This window comes from Mus musculus, chromosome X (assembly GCF_000001635.26).
Source record: "Mus musculus strain C57BL/6J chromosome X, GRCm38.p6 C57BL/6J".
Taxonomy (NCBI): Eukaryota; Metazoa; Chordata; class Mammalia; order Rodentia; family Muridae; genus Mus; species Mus musculus.
In genome coordinates this window covers 53200712-53216239 of record NC_000086.7, presented here as the reverse complement: position 1 = coordinate 53216239, position 15528 = coordinate 53200712, and the positions used below count along the sequence as shown (strand labels likewise).

Sequence of the window (15528 nt, the reverse complement as noted above, 5' to 3'; positions counted from 1 at the left end):
GAGGGACAATTATATCTGAACAAATCAACAGGTTTTGCATCATTGTCTAAATATGAGAGAGAAACAGCCTTAAACTCTACTGTGGCACTTGAGTGGAAAAGAAAAATTCTAAATCCCACATTGGGAATGCCTCTCTCCAGCTCCCTTGGAAGCCAACTTTCATAACTTGTGGAACACAAAATAAAGCCAAATGAATTTTGGAAAGGTCAATGGGAACGGGATTGGGGTAGAACTTTCCCAGAGAATGTTTGGGCCTCTGCTCCAGGAGCTGTCTGGTCACTGCACAATTTGGCCTTCCACAGTGGGTGGAGAAGGGAGCAGATGCTCCCTTGGTACCTGGGCCCAGAGGGGCTGGAAACCTAAGACTTTCCCACTTGATTCCAGGCAAGGGAAGCTATCTCATTCTGGGAACGAGCTTGTTTGAACTCTGTGAACAGTACCTGTCTGTAAGAAATCTGGGATTGGAGCAGAACATTTGTGGGAAGGCAATCATGGAGGGTTGTATGCTTTGGGTGTTGTTTCCAAGGGGACCGCTGAAGTGTCTCACACAGTCCAGTCTGTGCACTGGAGAAGAGCGTCTTCCTGAGGTCTGCTCCAGCTGAGGGATCCCAGGCATTGCCCATTCGCAGCAATAACTGAACTTTCTCCTTCATTTTCAGTCTTCCTTTCTTTCTCCCACTCTGTGCTTTCTCCTTTATCACAGCACTCTCCTTATATGTTTATTTCTTCCCTCAAAGATGTGGCCAAAGAGCTCTGGTGGCTCTCAGGGGTTTCAAAGGAGGTCAGGTTCATTGGCCTGGTGATCAACAGAAGTTGTGAGAAAACAGTAAGTCTCCAAAGGGTCTTATTTCCCCTTCTGATCATGTCAGCTTCACCATCTTCTACTCACCTCTTTTCACCCAGGTTTGTTTGTAAGTTAAGTTCCTTCAGAGCCTAATTAACTCCCATTTGGTTTGAAATGAAATCAAAAAAGGGCCAGAATGAAAACTTGGCTGCTTGTTCCCCCTCCCCCATCTCCTCTTGATTTTGCATCCACCCAAGTGGCTTCCTACATACTTTGGAATGTACAGAGCTTCTGCATCTCTTCCTCCACATCCCCCTTTACAACGTCAAGGGGAAATATAAAGCAGCACACCATTGTAGTTGGGAATCAGCAGTGCTCCCAATCATCTTTCAGGCACATTCATGCATTTCCTGGCTCCTCCACTGGCCCCGGTCCAGAATGCCAGCAAGCTAATCACAAGGAAACTGTGCGTGCATAAATATCATGAGTGAACCTGCAGGTGACTTGCCTCAGAATGAGCCTGCAGCACCCCCCAAACCCTAAGCAGCCATCCAGTATTGGCCAATGTAACCACACTAGTTAACACCCCAGATTGGGTTGGAATTATGAATGGAAGGGAGATCCCCATGCAAAAGAGCAGCTGTCCCTTTGGTTAATTATTGGGATCCACAAATCCACCCCCATTGCCAGGGCTTCAGTGTCGAGATGATGAAATAGGTGATTAAGGGACTTGGAGGCCAGTCCACACTGGAGCTTTGTCTGCAGTATTCCAACGACAAGTGTTATTAGTCCACTAATCATAACATTGCCTGCAGTGGAATTTCCTTGGGAAGGAATGGGGCAGCGCCTCTATGCCAGAGGGCTGCACAGCATGAAAATACTAACACATCACAATCGGCTGTTCTATGAGGAGATTCCAGCATCCAATTCAGGAAATAGGTCACCAGGCTGCAAGATGCGCTGCTATTTTGATTTACTTCCTAAGACTCCTGTAGTTTTTATATACTTCCCTCTGGGGAGAATCAGACTCCTTTGAGTCGCTGGCTTCTGAAGTGCCATCCAGGTGGAACATGCAGGCCATCTGTGAAGACAGAGGCATGAGTTTTCTGTGGTCAGTCTTGTAGAGTCCAGTGACTTCTAGGAATGATGGCTCTCAAGGCACTCTTCCACTTGGTGCCTTTCCATGGGGTCTTCCACAGGTCTAGAGGGTCATGGTTTCTTAGGAGCCTGCAGCTGTGCCTGCCAGATGACAAATGTTTAGTGAGATGATGAAGAGGTACAAATGGGTTGAAGGGTGCCAGAACCTTCTCATAATGAGCATAGCAAATCCTCAGTCACCAAGGATCTTGAGAGGACAAGATGTTCTCATTTTGGAGTCTTGTGCTGCCAGGACCGTTAGTACCAGCTGTTGGAGGCAGACACACCCCTGCTGGTGGCTCTGGAGCCCAACCAAGCTTTCCTTTTCTTCTATATTTCTAGGCGCTTGGGCCTTAAGCAATAGGAATCTGCCCCTCTCCCCACAGGCTTTGTCACCAAGCAGCTGTCTTTCTTTCCTGGATCAGTCTAGAGTTCCCCCTAATTTTTCCTAAACCCAAACAGTTGGTTGTTGCCTTGCAGTGTCGGCAAAGGACATTTGTGAGCCTGCTAGGATATATAGATTTCATTTGATACTACATAGCCATACTCAAAAAAAAAAAAAAAACGGACAGATGATCTGGCATTTCAAATGACTACCTATCCTTTCTTTGCCTTTAACCACTCCACTTCTGGATGCTCCAGGACATGTACCATTTTTTTTCTTGAACAGACAGTTTTATTGGGGTATAGTTTCTGTGTTTCAGCTGGCCCACTCAGAGCCACCATGCCAACTTGATCACCTAGGAGCTAAGGCGACAAAGTGCTACAGCAAGATTTGAAGAAGTCACTGGGTAGATGAGCCCTGGGGGCTTCCATGATCTTTGTTTCTGAGACCCCAGTCTCTCTCTCTCTCTCTCTCTCTCTGTGTGTGTGTGTGTGTGTGTGTGTGTGTGTGTGTGTGTGTGTCTGTGTGTGTGTGTGTATGTCTGTGTGTGTGTGTATGTCTTCCTCTCATCTCCCTCAATTAGTAAGGACATATATAGGCGAATAAGAAAGAGGAATCTCTGTGTTTTAAACTTCGGAAGAGTTTCACTGTTTTTTTTTTTCAGACGTTGAACTAGTCTGTTGCCAGCTATGTTGGTCTATGTCTGGATTCCCAGTTTAGGAGGCAGAATCAGAAAGATCACTCCACATTCAAGGCCAGTCTGTTCTCCTGGTGAGATTCAGTCTGGCCTGAGTAACAGAGTGAGATCTTGTCAAAGTCAAATTCTAACTGAGTAACACACTTTCCATCCTTTAGCCACGTGTGTCTCCTTTAAATTCATTCTTTAGAGCACAAGTTGTGAGAATAATTGGGGCCCAACTTCTAGAGCTTCCAGATTATTACAGGGTTGTGATCAAGAAACAGGAGAGGCCAGGCCTGGTAGTCTACATAGTAGTCATCTCAGTCCAGCTGAGGAAGGAGCTTAAGGCGAGCCTGGCAATTGTCATAAGTACCAGTCAAGTCAGAGCTGCATAATGAGAGTCTATCTGAAATAAGAAAGTAGATGGATAGATAATAAATTAGCAAAGACCAACAACATCGACAACAGCAAAACAGAAAATAATAAAGCCTTGCCTTGGAGGCCAGCTCCTCCAAGGACAGTCGTGGGGTGGAATGGTTACAGAGGCTAGGCTGTGCGGGAAGCTGTGTGGGAACTTGCTTTCCAGCTGTGCTGCTCACTAGTGTGTTCCTTCCCCTGCAGAGGGAAACACAGCGTGGTCTCAGCGCAAAAGAATCGGGACAGTTAGAGAAGAAAATGTTAGCCAATCCTGAAAACGAGCAAAGTGGCCACAAAATATGGACTTTGCTCAGTCTGAAAATCACCTCATCGGCTTTGTCATGTCGTTTCCTGTTTAATAGCAACTGAAGGACTTGCAGGAGATGCTCTGCCCTCCTTACACACACACACACACACACACACACACACACACACACACACACACACACACTGGAGCCTGGCTATTTTCGAGGTTCCATTTGGAGTGGGAAGGCCCCAGCAGGGCGGGGGTAGGGGCTGTGGGGAGGGAGGCATTATTCTCCAGCTTGCAGCTGTGGCAGCCAATACAGTATCCCCCACAGGCCAGATGAATCAAGCTGAAGGCCAGATCTGGGCTGTGGGCCAGACGCTCCCCACCCTGATTTATAGTGTGGACAGAGATGTGGGTGTTTTGTGAATATATTTTGATGATGATAAAAAAAAAAAAAGCTAGAGGGGGGGAAAACACCATTCCTTAAAAATGTGCTGAGGGAGAGAAGCTGAGGCCTATCCACCAGATTAGGGTAGCTTGGCTGTTAGCAGTAGCTCCTTAGATTAAAGGCTCCTGAAAGAACAGTTCATGAGAGGCAGTGCCCCTTAGAAGGCAGTGAATTGTGAATGAGGTCCCTGTATGGCCAGCCACTGGGGGCAGATTATGCTTACTGTCCCCTCTGCAGGTGTGGAGTGGAGGGATTCGGCCTGCATTTTAACTCCTGCCAGCCCCCAAGAACAGAGAAAGGGAGCTGGCTTGCCGAGCTCTGGGGCCACCCTGAGTCCCACGGTTTCCCAGCCCTCGCTCACACTTATCTAGAAATTAGCAGGCTTTGCTTTTGGGATCAAGTCCAGGTTGTTGCCATTGGGCAGTGGACAATAGGCTAAGTGTGAAAGGGCCACCAGGATGGAGTCTGGGCAAAAACAAAGAACAAAACAAAACAAAGGACAAAAAAAAAAAACCCACCTCACCTCCACCATTTATTCTCAACCTTCAACCCAATTGATTTGAAGGGGGTCGCAGCTAGGGCCGAGGAAGTGGTGTGGAAGCAGAGGGGCTGAGTGGAGTCTGGCAGTGGAGGCTCCCAGCAGAATGTTCCACTCCCAGACAAGGCAGAGCCAGGCACAGGAAACATCAGGCACAGCTGTCCTGGCTTACTCTATTTCATCTGGGCAAGAACCTCAAGCAGGTTTCCCAAGACCCGCTTTGAAGATGAGAGATTTATTCTACAAAGATGAAGCTACTAGACAGACCTTGTGCTGGACATGCAGCAAGCAAAATCACATCAGTCTGCAACCCCCACAAAACACACACACACACACACACACACACACACACACACACACACACGCACGCACGCACGCACACACACGCACGCACGCACGCACACACACGCACACACGCACACACACACACACACACACACACGCACGCACACACACACACACGCACGCACACACACACACGCACGCACGCACACACACACACACACTGGAAGGGCAGTGAACACTCTTATACTTTATCATGTAGTTTTGAACAAGAGCAATCAGGTTTCTTCTGTCCTTACTGCTTCTCCTGGCCACCTTGCAGGGCTCCTTCTGGAATGTCCTTTGATACGTTATGGCTTCTCCATCCTTGTACATTTCCCACTCTCTGAGGAAAGAGGGTCAGGTATCTCTAACCTCTCTGCTTTAGCCAGCCTGGGGCTGTGTGACACAAACCACCTACATGCACATCCCGGCCAAGTCCAAACCTCCCTGCTAGTCAGAGGAGCCCACAAAAAAACAAAACAAAACAAACAAACAAACAAACAAACAAAAAAACCCGAACCGACAAAGAAGTATGAAGCAGAAAAATGAATCTGCCTTTCTGTGTGGCTGCCTATCCAGACATAACAAGAGTAGGTGACTGCAGCCTGTCCTGTTGATTTCCTCACCAACACATACACACAGACCCACGCAACTACAGGGCAACTGTGGGGGTTATTGAGCATCCAATAGGCAAATCGTCTCTTGCACTGAGCCCTGGAAGTTTTCTGCTTTGCGTCTAGGATGAACTCGAAGATTCCGTGAAAGGGACTCTGGTCTGTATCACTCTCAGGGCTGGCTCCTTCAACGGATGGCAGGAAGCCCTCTTTTTTAATTTCCCACTTCCTGCTTCAGAGCTTAACAAAGGACTTGTGTATGGAATGCATGTGTGCATTAATGTGTGTGTATACCATGGGAGAATGCACACAGGACCTTTGTCAATTCATTCCATTTGGGGGGGGGAAGCAGAGTGGGTGTCTATTCCCAGCAGTATCAGGGACCAGCAAGGGGGCCTTCTCATCACCCTTGTAGTTTGTTCCAAATGTCTTTTTTTGTAACTCTTGGGTTTGAAGTTACACCCTGCCTTCTGGCTATGCCCCACTCCTCACCAGCTACCCCCCTCCCAAACTCAACTATGCACAAAGGCTCATACTACTCAAAAAACCTGGGAAGACACTGTTGGCAAGGAGTGTAGCGAAGCCCATTTACAGACCAAATGTGCTAATTGTAAATGTTCTTATCTTGTCATTAAAGCGAATCTGGCAGGCCTAGTACTTGGCAGCCCTTACTTAGCTATTAGTTCTGTGCTACTGTACTTGCTGGGCAGTCATAAAAATGTATCTCAAAATTCCCACTGTCTTCAGAGGAGAAATTTTTTTTTTTAAAAAGTATCCAAATGCTGAGCTCTTGTGCCAGCACTTTGGCATTGTGTACCCCAGCCTCCTCTGCACAGATTAGACCAAATTGGTGTGACCTGAGGGTCCAGTCTCGTACACTTCCCAGTAGAAGAGTAAACAGGCAGGAAACATATAGATAGAACTGCATGTGGTGGGCTACAGTAAGAAGACGGGACTCAGCCCGAGCTCTGCCCACATCGCTCGACTCTCTGCTGGAAGTCAGCCTTCGGGTTCCATTCCTGGTGTCTGGGCCACCCCCACTCTGAGTCAAGCCTTGGTAAGTAATTCACTAGTTGGGAGTCCTTGATTAGGACATGACTTGTGACACTGTGGCATTTTAATAGGGATCTCAAGGAGGTAAGAGTCCCCCCAGGGGTGGCAAAAGTGCTGGGGCAGGAGCTCAGCGTTTGGATACTTTTTAAAAAAAACTTTCTCCTCTAAAGACAGTGGGGATTTTGAGCACCAGGAGGAGTGATCGGGCTAACGGGGCAAGCCTTTGTGTGCCTGAGAAATGTCGCATAACACAGAACAATAAGTCCCTGCCGCATGCAGCCAGTCTCTCCCCTCAGAAGGCATGCTAGGCTTCTGGCCTTCAGAAGGGGCCCTCAGGAAGTCTGGGATAGTGCACATGCCTTTGCATAGCCCTGGAAGGAAACTAGACAAGGAGGCTGAGGGCTTTGCCAGCGTTTAAATGTCTCCAAAATAGAGAAATTAACTAAGCTTCTAATGACACAACTGCTCATTTGCTCACTTTTAAGAGCTGAGTGTTTGATGCTAAATATTAAGTGTGTGCCAGGTGTACTGCAAATCCTCCATGTGATAGGCAGGTAAAACTACATACCCCTTTTGTAGATAAGTAAGCAGAGGCTTAGACACACCTATCAAAATCAGACACTAGAAGTAGAGAAATTCAAACCTAGAGTAGCTTGGGGCATAGATTTCAAGGTCAGGTGGCAGAAAGAGTGGTTACTTTCTGGGCAGGTACATAAAGATAAGCCTCATTTCACTTTGTAAGTGTTCTCTGGAAGAGAACTCAGCCTGGCCTGAGACAGCAGCTCTGTAGCTCCAAACTTGAGGAGAGATGGACATGAGACCCATCACAGAGACACCAGGGGAAAAAAAAATGAGAGAAGTGGCCAGAAAGGTCATCTAACCATCATGGGCAGAGCCAAGATCAGGCAAAAAGCACATCCCCCATTACAGCTCTCAGCTGCAACCTGTGCACACACCCGGAGGCCACCCCACCTCTGCCTCTCCCTTCCTCAATCACTTTACAGTCAGACAAGACCTGTTTCCCAGGTAGCAGTGACATTTCAAGGGATTTTGCTGAGTAGCAATTCCAACCCAACCGAGTGGATTCTGATATAAACAGACAACTCCCAGAAGTGAGCAGCCAGTCCCCCTGGGAAACCTTGCTCCAGTAGCTCCCACAGAAAAGTCTTTCCTTGGGAGAGACTCAGTGTTGGCTGTGAGGATGAATTGATGAGCTTTCAGAGTGGTGACTGGCATTTGACAAGGCCAAGTGTCTTCCGAATGGTCACATCTGTGTATTGCAGCTGTCTAACTTTCTCTACCGTGGAACCCTCAGTCCTTCCTGATCTCACAGTCCCTTCCTGACTTCTCCCACAGCATCTTCCATTGGCTGTCTCCATGTGGGCAATAAAATCCTCTCTAGCACGTCATAAAGTCTTTTATGCTTTGTTAGGCCTGTGTCTTGGGAATCAGGGATATTAAGCTAAAGGAACAGATTTCTAAGTGAAATTTCAGACCTTGGTCAGCAAGACAAGTGGGATAGTTAAGAGGTACCAAGAGAAGCTAATTTTCTCACTCTTCTGAAATTATATTCCTGCGTAGGAATGCCTGCACCCCCACCCGATCTGAGAACTAGAATATACAGTGGAGGCAGTCTCAGCCAGGACTGACTGACACGATCAAGTAGAAAGGACTTGAACACTGGAAACCGAATTGGGTCATTTTAAAACTGTCACTTGCTTGCTATGGGACGTTGTGTAAATGGCTCTGTGTTGGTGCCTCATTCTCTAAATGGGATAGGTATTATACCTATTTCACTACATGTTCTCATGAGGTTGTGAATTTAGATAACTTGAACACGCACACACTCACACAGAGTCAGACAGAGAGAGACAGAGAGCAGAGGATGGGTCACTTTGTGAGTGATAGTCTTACCATTTCTTCACTAAAAAAAAAAAAAATCCCTTAACCTTCAGGTTCCTGAAAGAGTTAAATCACATTTGCATAAACTCTTGAGTATCTGTGATGTGCATGAAGGATACAACAAAAACCCACAAAGGAAGGAACCTTTTTGGTAGGGTCTTAGGAGCTCTCTCTCAAAAGCCCCAGCTGACAGCTTCATGGGAAAAGACCCAGAATTTTTACCTTACCCAGAACAGCAAGCGTTTTCAACTCTAGTTCTCAAAGTTCCACAACCAGATTTGCATTCAGTCCTTGTCTTTCCTCTTTCCTCCTCGGTGCTGCTGTGGCCCTAGGCAAGGGCATTTCCTTTTCCTGCCTCACTTTCCTCCTGTCTTTATGTACCATGTGCTCTAAATAGATTTGTAATTCCCATTCTATACACCATTCTTTCAGAACCAGGAGAAGGGGAACATGAAAGTAGTTTTAAACCTTTTAAATTTCTCTTATATTACATTTAATATAGTAAATTATGTCTTTAATTAACAAATATATTTTCTCCTCCCTCTGCTCACTCCAACACCTCCATGTCCCCTTCCTTACCTATAGCCCACATGTGGTGGCATCCACCTGCAATCCCAGCACGTGGGGCCGGGGAAGCAGAAGGATCAGAACTTCAACTTATCCTTGGCTGCGTAGTGAGTTTGAGACCAGCCTGGGCTACCTGAAACTCAGGTCTCAATAAGCAAAAACCAAAGAAAATACGCATTTAAATGTCATTTTACAAGCATTCTTTATTTCTTCGAGTGGCTTATAATTACTACTTAGTGTCCTTTTATTTCATATATGTATATATTTCATATATATCATATATATTTCATATATATACACACACACATATATATACACATATATATGGCAAAATAAGTTTGTCATCTCAATAATTTCTCTTTTTTAGATGTATGTATGTATTTATTTATTTATTTATTATATGTGTGTACACTGTAGCTGTCTTCAGACACTCCAAAAGAGGGCATCAGATTTTTGTTACGGATGGATGTGAGCCACCATGTGGTTGCTGGGATTTGAACTCAGGACCTTTGGAAGAGCAGTCGGCGCTCTTAACCGCTGACCCATTTCACCAGCCCAATAATTTCTTTTTTAAATTAGATTTTTAATCTTCTTTAAAGAACTGTAGTTAGCATTCAAAGGCGCTGCTTTCTCTGTGGCTTTTTCATACAACTGGATCATTACACTTCGTTTTGATCCACTGTTTCTTGTAATGCAGGTCTTCCACTTTTTGAATCTCTTCATTTATTCTTAATTCTAAAGGATTTTTTGCTAGATATAAAAACCTAACAGGTTTTTTTTTCTCTTTCTTACAGTTTTTTGGGGGTGTGGCATTACTTTGAATATCTTATCCAATTCCACTGCCTTATGCCCTGCATAGTTTTAAGGAGGCTATTTCTAGGTAGGGTAGCCTAGGCTGGCCTTGAAGTCTGTTTGTAGTCATAGATGAGCTACAGTCTATGTCCTGGGTGCTGGGATGTCACGCACCATCACCCCTGGCTTCAGATCTCTGTGAGATGATGCGTGACTTCTGTGTTTCTGTTCCTGAGACCCTCTGTGTTGCTGGCCTTTCCCAGTGTGATGACAATGTGCCTGGGTATGGATTGCACTGAGATCCTCCTTCTTGGACCTGACTGAACTTCTTTCCTGTGTAGGCCAAAGTTTTTCAGCCATTTGGGGACATTTTTGGCTCTTCTTTCTTCCAACAGACCTTTTACCGCCTGTCCTGTCTGTGCTCTCACTAGTATAATTTATTGGTGTGCTAGGAAGAGTCCCCCAAGTCTCTTCCTTTCTCCCTATTTGCTTCTCACACTGGACTATGTCTGGATCTTCAAGGTTTCTAATTAATTCTATTGTCCATTAATACCTACCACCGAACAGCTCTAGAAAGGGGTCCATTCCTACTATTAAGCTTTCCAGGATGTCCCGTTCTACTTTCCTTCTTCCTTGGGACTGGAAATTGAACTCAGGATTTTGTATATGCCAAACAAATGGTCTACCACTGTTCTCATCCCCATCCATCTTGTTTCTTTTCTAAAATGGTATCTCACTACATTTCCCAGGCTGATCTTGAACTCACTGGATAGTTCAGGCAGGTCCAGAAATTCTGATTTTCCTGTCTCAGCCTCCTGAGGTTTTTGGTTTTTTTTGACACTTTGCCTGGGTGTACTCTCTTTTGATTGATACATCATTCTCATATCTTCTTTTAGTTCTTAGATATGTTTCTCTTTAGTGTTTTTTAACATTTACAATAAGTGACTTAAATTTATCTAAAAAGTTCAAGGAAAGGGCTTGAAGTATTCTCTCTCTTTCCCTCATAAGTTCTTTTCTTTTCCCTTGTTTTGTAGATACACTTTCTAATAATTTGTTCTTAATCCTGTGTATGGGCTGTTTATCTTCAAGTATCAAATTCCTCTGAAACTTGACCTTCTGAGTGCAGTATGTAGCAACCCTGGAAGTTGGATTCTTTTCCTCCCAGTTTTGCTGTGGGTGCTGCTTGTCGTTGTGGTGGTTGTTTGCTCAGAGACATTCTATTTGAACTTCTAGCAGGGGTGGTTGGTCCTACCTCATAGCTATAGTTTATAAAGTAGAACTCTCCCTACTGTTTGCTTTGGCTGCTGAACAACTCTTTTGATGAAACTCGTGGCCAGTCACTTGGAAAAAGAAAGGCATAAATATTAAGCTTTTCTTGGTGCTTCTTAGATCTTAGCTGAGTAGCCTCCATTCAAATAAGTCATAAATCACAAAGCCAATCAGTATTCATTATCTGCCGTGGTGTCAGGAAGAGAAAAAAATAACAAAAGATTTATAGGCATGAGAGAAGATCTCATTCCATTCTTCTAAAAGGGCTAGAAAATGCCCTAGTAAAAACAAACCACAATTCAGGAGGAAAAATAAAATAACCCAGGAAAGATGGCCCTACCCATTTCCTTCTGCTCCTAAGCTTCCCAAGGTTTGGTGGGGGGGGGGAGTTATACTTAGAAACTAGAGTTGTATAATATTGCCAGAGACAGGCACTTGAGGTTTTCCCTCCACAGCAAAAGGGACAGCCTTGCTGTCAATGTGGAGGGGACTGTACACTACAGAAAGACTGGAAAGGAATCCTGAAGTGTGTGGCCAGAATGAATGTCTCCAACACTGGGAGATGGTGGGACCTGGGAGAGAAAGGAAGAAATGGAGAGTCATCGAGACAAAGAATGGTCAGAAATATTTTGCCTCTGAGACAGGCTTAGAGCAAGAGACAGTTGGCCCTTTTCTCTCTTAGTTCATAGTCTCCTCAAGCAGCTCATAATATTGTCATCTGGGTGCTTGTAACATTTCTCAAGTATCACCCATTAATACTCATTTAACAGATATTAGTCAGGCACTGGGAATACTGAAATGAATAAAACAGATTCTTCAAGATTGTTCAGGAAACTAGGGTGTAGAGAACAGTATAGTGAGAGCAAGATTGTGACAGACGGAAGCTGGGAAGCTCAGAGGGAGTGAGAGTAGGCATTGGGGTTCAATATGGCTCCTGGTAGTGCTTGACCTGAAACTCATACAGCGACTTTGTCAACTGTTGCTTGCAGGAATGTGTAAGGGTCCAACTATCCTAGAGGAAAGAAACAGCAAATGTACACAGAAGCTGTAGAGAAGTTCTGGCATATCTGGGTACATTCTACAATGGAAAAAATAGTTTTATATGATGGATATGGGATATATAAGAGATTCTTGAAGGAAATGAGATTAGAAAGCTAAACAAGGCTAGATCACAGCATTCTCTGCATGCTTTAAGGAGGCATCTGTGCTTTATCTTGAAGCTTATGGAGGAGTCAATGAAAGATTTCCCAGGGGAGTGACTGGGTAATGGCAGAGAGAGCAACCTGAAATTCCATCATTTGCAACAACAGAGATGGAGCTGGAGGACATTATGTTAAGTGAAATGAGCCAGATGCAGAAAGACAAACATTACATGGTTTTACTCATGTGGAATATTAAGGAAAGAAAAGCAGGGGGTCAAATACTAATTAGCAGAGAATTGGAAGAGCTAGGGGAATAGGATGGGTGGGTCAAAGTTGACCATTGAGTGCTAAATTATAATTATAATTGGACAAGAACAAGAAATTCTGATGTTTTATTGTACATAAGGTGAGTGTAACAATAATAGGAAGCGGTTTTGAATATCATCATCATAGAGAAATAGTAGAAGTGATGGTATGCTTATTAACCTAAGAATATCTATCAATTCTGTCTGTACATCTATCATCTATCTATCTATCTATCTATCTATCTATCTATCTATCTATCTACCTACCTACCTACATACATACCTGTGTATCCATCCATCCATCCTTCCATCCCCTTCTGGGAATTGGACCTGAGCTTGCACATGCTTGGCAAACTAAGTACTCAACTACTAAAGCTATGTCCAAGCCCAGCATGTATGTTAATCAAAATATTATTCTCTACCCCATAAATATTATGTGTCAATCAAGAATATTATGAATTAAAAAAAGATTATTATGAATCAATCATAACTATGCAAAAATATTTTAAAAGAACACAGAATTTAGAAGTATTGATGTTCAAAATGTGGTCCCTGTGACAGCAGCAACAATGTCATTGGAAACTTGTTAAAATGTTAAATCCTTAGGGGTGGAGATCTGGCAGAGCTGGTAGAGTGCTTGCCTTACATGCACAAAGCTATGGGTCTGAGTTTCCAGCACCACATAAAACAGGTATGGTAGTATGTATGTATAATTCCAACACTTCTGAGATAGAGGCTGGAAGCTCAGAAGTTGAAGGTCAACCTTTGATATATACATTGGCCATTATCTCAAAACAAATCTGCAGACTTGTACCCCATTGTAGATCTACTAAATCAACAGTCAGAGGTGGGACTCAGTCTGTCTAGGTAATTGTTACACCTGTTCAAGTTGGATACCTTTTTCTTGAACAGACTACCCAAGTTGGAATTTTAATTCTCCTACTGGATAATCTTGGGTAACTTTCAGACCTTTTGGAGGTCCAGTTTCCTCTACTATGGAATGGGGATTTAATTGCTATGAGGATTAGATATGTTCATTCACATAGATGTCCATAGCAAGCTGTGAACATACATGATGGTGGATATCACTGTCAAATTATTTCTAGTGAAACATGGTTTCACATACCTGCAATCCCAACACACAGGAGGTGAAGGCAGGAGGATGTCAAGACAAAGTTTGGCCTATGCCATGAGATCTTGTCTGTAAAGGCCAAGGGTTTGGAATGGACTTCAGTGTAGAGTGCTTTTCTGGCAAGCATGAGGTTGTGCTTCATCTGCAGCACTGAAAAATAAATTCCTTCTCAGTGCCTAACCCTTTTTATATGGCTTATGAGCCTTAGTTTAGTGTCATAGCTCTGCCTTCCCCTCCTGGTCTCCCATTTTAAAAAAAAAGAGCTATTAAACATTTATTACAAGCTAGGAGGTTGCTCAAGGGAAATTTGCCTGCAGAAGGTCATAGCACTATGCAGAGAATCCAGATCCATTTACTTTATAGAAGAGATGGAACTCAAGGTATGGCATTGGACAAGTCTCTTGTCCTCAATGTGCTATGTGTAGGGGGGGGGTGGGGCTAGAGCAGATGATATCTGAGAGCTCTGGTATTTGGTGACTCTGCTTACCTTCCAAGGACTCGCACACAGCAAACATTGATTGAGGCCTGTTCTCATAACACTCATAGCATCTCATTGCAAGCCCCTGAGATAGTTATTCTGTTGCCCTGATTCAACACGCAAGTGTGGAAACCAAGAGAAGATAAGCTCTCCTGAAATGGCACAGAGCCCAAGTGACAGAGTTGAGATATAAGCATTCCCTGTCTGATTCTGGAGCAATAGTCGCTTCTGCCAGGTCACACTGCCTCCTGCAGCACACCGAGGATTCCTCCATAGAGATAAATGTTCAAGGTCATGCAATTAAACAAGGGGCAGAGGAAAGACTATAGTCCAGATTTTCTGACTCCAGGGCCAGTGTTTGGTCTACAAATCAGAGTGGCCTCGAACAATGAAGGCTAGCTGTATGTTAAGTACTGGACAAATGAATGGCTTGCCTCTTGCCTACAAGCTCCAAGAATCTCAAGTTAATAGACAACATACAAGCTGTGTAATGAACAGCCACATGGCACAGAGGTCAGCAGACCCCTGCAGGAACCACTTTGAAACGTCTAGTGGGGTCCAAGGGGTTTGGGGTGGACTTTCTTAGGATTCAGTCAATAGCAGTTTGAAGGTATATTGGAAAACTGGTATGCTGGCTTTCTGTCTAAGAAAACAAATGGATCCTATTGACAATATTTCTATCTAGTGATATTTTTCCGAAGTGGTGTCGAGTATTGGTATGCAGAAAAAATATTAGAACTTTTTCCTCTTTCATTTTTTCCTTTGGGGCAGGGTCTCTCTATGTAGTCCTGGCTGTCCTGGGACTTGCTTTGTAGACCAGGCTTGTCTCAGACTCACAGAGAAACATCTGATTTTGCCTACTGTGTACTAGGATTAAAGATATGTCCCAGAGCTATTGTTTTTTTTTAAATCATTTTTAAGTCTCTAGGCTTTTTTCATAGATAGATAGATAGATAGATAGATAGATAGATAGATAGATAGATAGATAGATAGATAGATAGATTCAGCACGGCCTATTTACAATTTACAAATCATAAATGCACATATAATATCTCATTTTTTATTTTGTATATACTATGTACTATATACACTTAATATATCAACATATAGTACATTAGGATACTTTGTAAACTAGAAGCACCTCTTGATAAGTTATGCACATGTGATGATAAATATTAAATATATATATGTGTGTGTGTGTGTTATAAGTTTTTTTCTAACTAGGGCTATGGGTTAGACATCTTAGTCCTTCATCATCCATGAGGAATAACAATATCTTACAGCCTGGTTATATGATGATAGGGTAGAAGCC

General features: G+C 43.9%; 1 protein-coding gene across 2 annotated transcripts in view; it reads left to right on the top strand.

Annotated features, from left to right (window-relative positions):
* Positions 1–15528, top strand: part of Plac1 (placental specific protein 1) — a 170118-nt gene that overhangs the window by 23871 nt on the left and 130719 nt on the right. Inside the window, exon 1 of one of the 2 annotated variants that reach the window (XM_006541525.2) lies at positions 6414–6633. The exons of the other annotated variant lie outside the window; for it this stretch is intronic. The gene's annotated coding sequence lies outside the window, so the exon portion shown is untranslated. Of the gene's footprint in view, positions 1–6413; positions 6634–15528 lie in introns of those variants that run through there. 2 annotated transcript variants of the gene reach the window in all.